The sequence below is a fragment of the Erpetoichthys calabaricus genome, chromosome 3, assembly GCF_900747795.2.
Source record: "Erpetoichthys calabaricus chromosome 3, fErpCal1.3, whole genome shotgun sequence".
NCBI lineage: Eukaryota > Metazoa > Chordata > Cladistia > Polypteriformes > Polypteridae > Erpetoichthys > Erpetoichthys calabaricus.
The window spans coordinates 172,563,058-172,570,145 of NC_041396.2; positions in this window are offsets into that span (position 1 = coordinate 172,563,058).

Consider the following 7,088-nt stretch of genomic DNA (forward strand, 5'->3'; position numbering starts at 1 on the left):
CTGGAAGTGAACTTCTTCTTTTACTGTAAACAGTGACTCTCTCTTGTGGACCTTCAAAGGCATGCTAGACTCCCTCTCCCTCCCAGAGACCTTCTTACACTCTTAATAAGACAGAACAATATGGTTTGAAGCATTCAGAGTTCTTCCTCTTTTTCCCTCAAGTTTGTTGGATTTCACAGGAAAGTGGAGTGAACTGTGGCAGTAGTTACAAAGTACGGACAGTAGGGTGCAGACCTGAATGAGCAGGCGTACAGAAGTTATAACATGGAAATACAAATTAAGTATGAAATCCAAATTGCAGTGGTTAAATCAAAAGAAGGAAGGCATAATAATGTCAGTCAGTCATTTCCCAACCCGCTATATCCTAACACAGGGTCACGGGGGTCTGCTGGAGCCAATCCCAACCAACACAGGGTGCAAGGCAGGAACAAATCCCCGGGCAGGGCGCCAGCCCACCGCAGGGCACACACACACACACCAAGTGACAATTCACCTAACCTGCATGTCTTTGGACTATTGGAGGAAACCGGAGCACCAGGAGGAAACCCACGCAGACACAGGGAGAAAATGCAAACTTCAAGCAGGGAGGACCCGGGAAGCGAACCCAGGTCTCCTTATTGCGAGACAGCAGCACTACCCGCATAATAATGTGATGCACTAAAGGCAAAGTTCAAAAACAAGTGAAAGATCATAACAAGCTAAAATACTTCAACATCAAAGTTTACAAAAATGTGGAGCACTAAACTAGAGGTGATTTTAAGAGCAAACAGATGTCATGCTGGACTGAAGACCTGTAGTCTAGCTCCCTCTTTTTAATTTCCAGCAGCCTTCCCATCACATGGCTGAAGCATGATTAATGTTATATAGCAATAGACACTGGCAGAGGCCTGGGGCAAATTCAGGCAGAAAAAGGAGCTGAGGGTGGAGCCCAAACCCACTCCTGGTAAACTGGAGTTACAGCAGATAAACACCAACCTTAAGCAGAGAAGTATGGAAAGAAAAAGATACTTATAAAAACTGGGATCAGGCCATATGAGTTAGATTATTGGTGATATGGGAAAAGATACAGTAAATAATCCTCAGTGGAGAACTGAAGTATCAAAAGCACATGCTTAAACACACCTACCACATTCTTCTCTTTACCAGCTTTGTCGTGCATTGTTTGCAAGTATATTTTGTTGCAAGGATTACAGTATGCAAAGATGCTATGGACAATCAATAGGTATTTTTATAGCACTATTAACAGTATGTACTGTCATAAGCTGCTTTAAAGATTGGTCAACATACAATATCTGTCCAGTATCATATATATAATGATAGGAAAATAAATGCAACATTTTCAGGAATTAGAAAACTGTTGTTATATTTATAAAAAATTGACAATTTGCTTTACCTCTTTGATCAGCAATTCAGCTTGTGCAGTGAGACAATGCAACTTGCCAAACACATGAAAGATGGTACAGTGCAATTATACACAAAAGGTCCATGTAAAACAATAAGTGATCAGGTCACATTTAACAACGCCTTCAGATAAAATTTAGGTCACATCAAGCTATACCTATATTTAGCTTTCTGTGTCTCGCATAAAGCCTTGAATGCCACCAGAAGTTAGGGAGAGCACCACTGGCATGTAGCACACAAGCATGTGTGAAACACCCGCCCGGACACAGACAGACACTGAGACAGCCAAATCCCAAAAGCACACATGTTTATTATTTCTTTTTAGCACACAACACAATGCACAATTTACCAGTCCACTGAATCAGTCCTCTTCCCTTTCTTCACCTTTTTTTATTCTTCTGCCGCATGCACTCCACTCCTCTCTTTTCCTCTCCTCTCCTTGCAAGCTCCGTCCTCTGCCTCCTGACTCCGGTTCCCCAAATGGAGTGAGGCGGCCCCTTTTATGTTGCACCCGGATGTGCTCCAGGTGTGCCCTGAGGAACTTCTTGCAGCACTTCCTGGTGTGGCGGAAGTGCTGCATGGGCACCCGGAAACACTCTAGGTGCATTTGGTTCCTCTTCCAGCAGCACTTCCTGGTGTGGTGGAAGTGCTGTCATCCAGGGCTCCAGAATCATCCAGGCGCCCAATCGGGGGCTGCCCCGCTTGTGCCCCGGGGAAGATATTAACCCTTTCCCAGTCCTTCCCTTTTCCAGGTGTCCCGGTGTGGCAAGGTCCCCTGTCGTCTGCCACACATGTTATGTACTAGCATTGTCAGACAATATAGATAAAATACTTCACTATGCCCTGATTACAAGCAAGGTTTCAGCAGATGGGCATGATGAATGGCTGTTTAAGGTGGAGTTACCCTTGAGTGACAACATCAGAGAAGAACCAACACATCAGACTGGTCCATCTCAGAGATATTTTCAGATCTTCCAACCATTCTGCTGCTGAAACTGCCAGCAGATACCATGTGATGGCTTAATGCTGCTCTCCTTAAAGCAAAGTGAACTATTAGAGACCCTGCACACACGCCTCATAGATGGCTGACCTTTCAGGAGAACACACAGCCAATATGGCTACAACTGTCCTGAGCAATAAATGCTGCTCATCAGGTGCTGCCCTGGTTTGCCTTCTCTCTTGACCATGACCCCATTGAACATCCCCTTTATGGTGGCCTTGACTGCAACTTTCATAGATCTGACCCTCTGCCACTACCAGACAACTTCATCAGTCCCTTCAGCAGGAATGGTACAAACATCCCACAACTGCAGATTCAGACACTCATTAACTCTATATGCCTGAGGTGTGCAGCAGTGGTAGCTCCAAGAGGCAGTCACAAACAATGCTGCAGGAGTTGTTAATGTTCAGAGTTGTTTTTGCTGTACTGATGGTTTTCCTTTAGTTTGTTGCTACTTCAGTAATGAAGGTTTAATTTCAGTAAGTTTCTTTTATACCATCTGTGTATAAACTGATCCAGATAATGAAGATTAAACCAGTAAATAAAAATAGAAACAAATAAATGAACACTGATGGATACCATAAAACAACCTGATATATACAATATATAACACTTAACTTAAATATATAAGTTAATATAACTTAAATTGGAAATCCCATCAAAATGAGCTGCTCAAATCAAACAGTTTATTATAAAATGTCATAGAAGAGCCCATGGTAAAACTGATAACGGTGACAGTACATGTTAAACTGGTATATTTTTGGGAGGAGCATTCAGAGCTAGAGAATCAAGTTAGCATATAGTGTGATAGTGTCAATGAAAACAAAATGAATAGAACATTTTATTGAACATTGAAAATTAAGAGACAGCAATTACAAAAAATGGAAGAGAATAGAGAGGTTTTGATTTTGCATTTATGTGTCAAGACAGCTGTGGGGTCACAAAAAATCTAGGAAGAAAATTATGGAGAACAGGAGCGACAGAGTAAAATGAACATTTGAGGAGGGCAAGGATTGGAATAGCAAGGAGACCAACATCAGAGAATTTCAACAGCCCAGCAGACTTACAGAGTGAAAGCAGGTATTATAGGGTATTATGGCAAACAATTAAGTAAATCGGTCAAGAGTTAGTAAAATGACTCTCTGCTTTGAAAGTAATGGGTCTTTGAAAACAGGGCCATAATAGAGGGTTCAATACTGTGTGAACAGGTAAGAGTGACTAACCACAAAGAATTTTGACAAAGTATGGTTTACACCAAGCAGTCACGAGGCTTTGTTGAAAAATAGACCAAAGTTAGAAGACTGAAATTGAAAAAAGAAGGATAGAAGTAATAAGAGAGCACATAATCTGGAGGTGAAAAATCTAGCAAAAGCATTGCAAAACTAAACTTCAAGATGAAAAGGACTGTTGAAAATGAGACCAAGGAACATAAAAAGCAAAAATACAAATGTTGAGACTGTGATAACAATTCAACATACAGACTTTAAGATACATATCCCAGAACAAGCTTAGCCTCTTCTTGAGTAAACACATCTTCATGCATCATTTATACAGTAATCCCTCCTCCATCGCGGGGGTTGCGTTCCAGAGCCACCCGCGAAATAGGAAAATCCGCGAAGTAGAAACCATATGTTTATATGGTTATTTTTAGAATGTCATGCTTGGGTCACAGATTTGCGCAGAAACACAGGAGGTTGTAGAGAGACAGGAACGTTATTCAAACACTGCAAACAAACATTTGTCTCTTTTTCAAAAGTTTAAACTGTGCTCCATGACAAGACAGAGATGACAGTTCTGTCTCACAATTAAAAGAATGCAAACATATCTTCCTTTTCAAAGGAGTGCAAAGCAAGCAGTCAAAAAAAAAATCAATAGGGCTTTTTGGCTTTTAAGTATGCAAAGCACCGCCGGTACAAAGCTGTTGAAGGCGGCAGCTCACACCCCCTCTGTCAGGAGCAGGAAGAGACAGAGAGAGAGACAGAGAGAGATAGAGAGAGACAGATAAAAAAAATCAATACGTGCCCTTTGAGCTTTTAAGTATGCGAAGCACTGTGCAGCATGTCCTTCAGGAAGCAGCTGCACACAGCCCCCCTGCTCACACCCCCCTACGTCAGCGCAAGAGAGAGAGAGAGAGAGAGAAAGTAAGCCGGGTAGCTTCTCAGCCATCTGTCAATAGCGTCCCTTGTATGAAATCAACTGGGCAAACCAACTGAGGAAGCATGTACCAGAAATTAAAAGACCCATTGTCCGCCGAAACCCGCGAAGCAGCGAAAAATCCGCGATATATATTTAAATATGCTTACATATAAAATCCGCGATGGAGTGAAGCCGCGAAAGGCGAAGCGCGATATAGCGAGGGATCACTGTATCTGAAATTAATATGCCAGCACAAATGTATTTTGTAAATGAATATTAGAATCGCAGGTAAACTGTACATGGACAATGTGGTCAAAGGTGGAGAAATGCATGTAGCTTAAGGCAGAGTATAATACTATTATAAAATCCAAAGTCACATGGCAGAGGCCTGTTTTCTAGCAACTGAGTTAGGGTTAGGGTTAGGGTTAGGGTTAGGGTTAGAGCAAAGTATTTTCATAGGACCGTGGTGCTTCGTAAACAACACTGCTCACTTCATGCAACCTTTCAATGTCGGTGAACTTGAAGTAATAAGAGAGAAGGCCATTCCATTACTCACAGCTTCAGTACTGATTATTGGAATAATAAATCCCCACAAAAATACATTGAAGGATATTATAATACTGGAAGATTTTTATAGCCAGAGAGATCAGTAACATAGTGCCTGTTTTTTTTTCTTTTACAAAGGAATCAATCAATAGCTCGGTAGCCTTTTGCAGAAGAAGAGTATTGAGAAAAGATTATTATTAAGGTTTCATAACCCAGCATTTCCAAGTGGAACAATAATGTGCTTATTGCTATGAATTGCAAACTGTCAGGACCACACAAGCAATTTTGTCTTTCTTCCTACCTTTTCCTGGTCAAGCTGTATTTCCACTCCTAGCTCAACCTTATTTTCATTTTTTTGGTCTCACTTTGCATTACAGTTCCTTTTTTCATGTTAAAAATCAAGCTGTGAAATATGGCTGTCATGTGAAGTCTCATAAATGGGCTCATCTGACCTTTGGGTCTTCATTGAAGCATTGAGTGTTATCACCATGCAGCAGCCCTCTTCTAGAGTCATTTTGCTTCCAGTTCCTTAACCTTTCATTTTGCTTCTCTGGCTACAGAATTTTTGATTTGCTTTTCGTCTTGTTAATAATTAGTGTTATTGAATTTTAGCAGCCTTGGATTTAGACACCTGTCTTATTTTTGAGCCTGGATCTTATAGTTTTTTTATTAATTACTTAATTCTGCTAATAAATGTAATTATTCAATAATTCTTTGATTGTTTGTGTGTTTAGACAATTGTTGAATTTTGGGTAATCTCTAAAAGAATCTCTAGTCTTGTGGGTGTTATTGGTCTTCATGGGTGTGTCTATAGAAGGCAAATAGTGATATATAACAGATGTCTAAATTAAATAGGTTGCAATAGATACCTTGTGAATGCTGAAGAAATCGGCACAGTATTTTAGATTATGGACTGTAGGGGGTGCTCCAGCTCCTCAAATCCAACACAGACAGGCCCCGACACCAATTCAAAAAAGCACTAGCGAGTTTTTATTCGTGGGAACCTCTTCAGTAAGCATTTCCCACCACAAGTACAAACAAAATAAACAAAGCACACAGCAATACTTTTATCTTCTTTTATGTTGCAGCTGGGAGTACTTCCAGTGGTCCCTTTGCTTGGTCTGGAAGCACTTCTGGGTGACGTGGAAGCCAAAGAAAGTAGGGCTGCTTTGTAGTCCCCACAGCCTCCGCTGGTGGCACCCCCAAAACCAAACAGAGCTGAGTCACCAAACTTCAAATCCCAGCTTGCCCTGTGGGAATCTGAAGCACTGTTCTAACCCGGGGGGGGATAGGGGGCTGTCATCTACCAGTTCGGGGAAGACAATGCCCTGTGCATGCTCTCTCCCTCTGTCCTATGAAGGAGTCCTGGCCAGGTAAGGATGCTGTCCATCCCTCACAAGATATTACAAGTAAACTTGTGAAAATAGCAGTTCAGCATTAAGAGGAGTCTAACTGACCAAAATCTCCAGTTATGTGACTACATCGTGCAACCTCAACTAAAATAAAATCACAAAATCACACAGTCCAAGAAATAGCAACATAATTACAAGGAAGTATGCTCTGCAGGACAGGTGCCACAATTAGGCATTTGCCTAGGGCGCAAATCATTGTGTGAATTTCCCACTTGGGATTAATAAAGTATCTATCTATCTATCTATCTATCTATCTATCTATCTATCTATCTATCTATCTATCTATCTATCTATCTATCTATCTATCTATCTATCTATCTATCTATCTATCATAAGGGGGGAAACCCAGCTGCACAGGTTAGCTACCGAACAGTCGGTTATGCACTAATAAGCTTGGCCTAGGGCACAAAATAACGTGGAACCGGCAGTGATGCTAGGAAATTCAACTTGAAGACCAAATCAAGCTCTTGCTTTTCACTTCACTTCTTAGAGAAATTTCATGAAATTGTGAATAACTGTGGCAATTTCCATAGGCTCAGACAAGTCTGAAAATGAATATTACTCTATGCTCAAAAGAGTACAATGTGTTACAA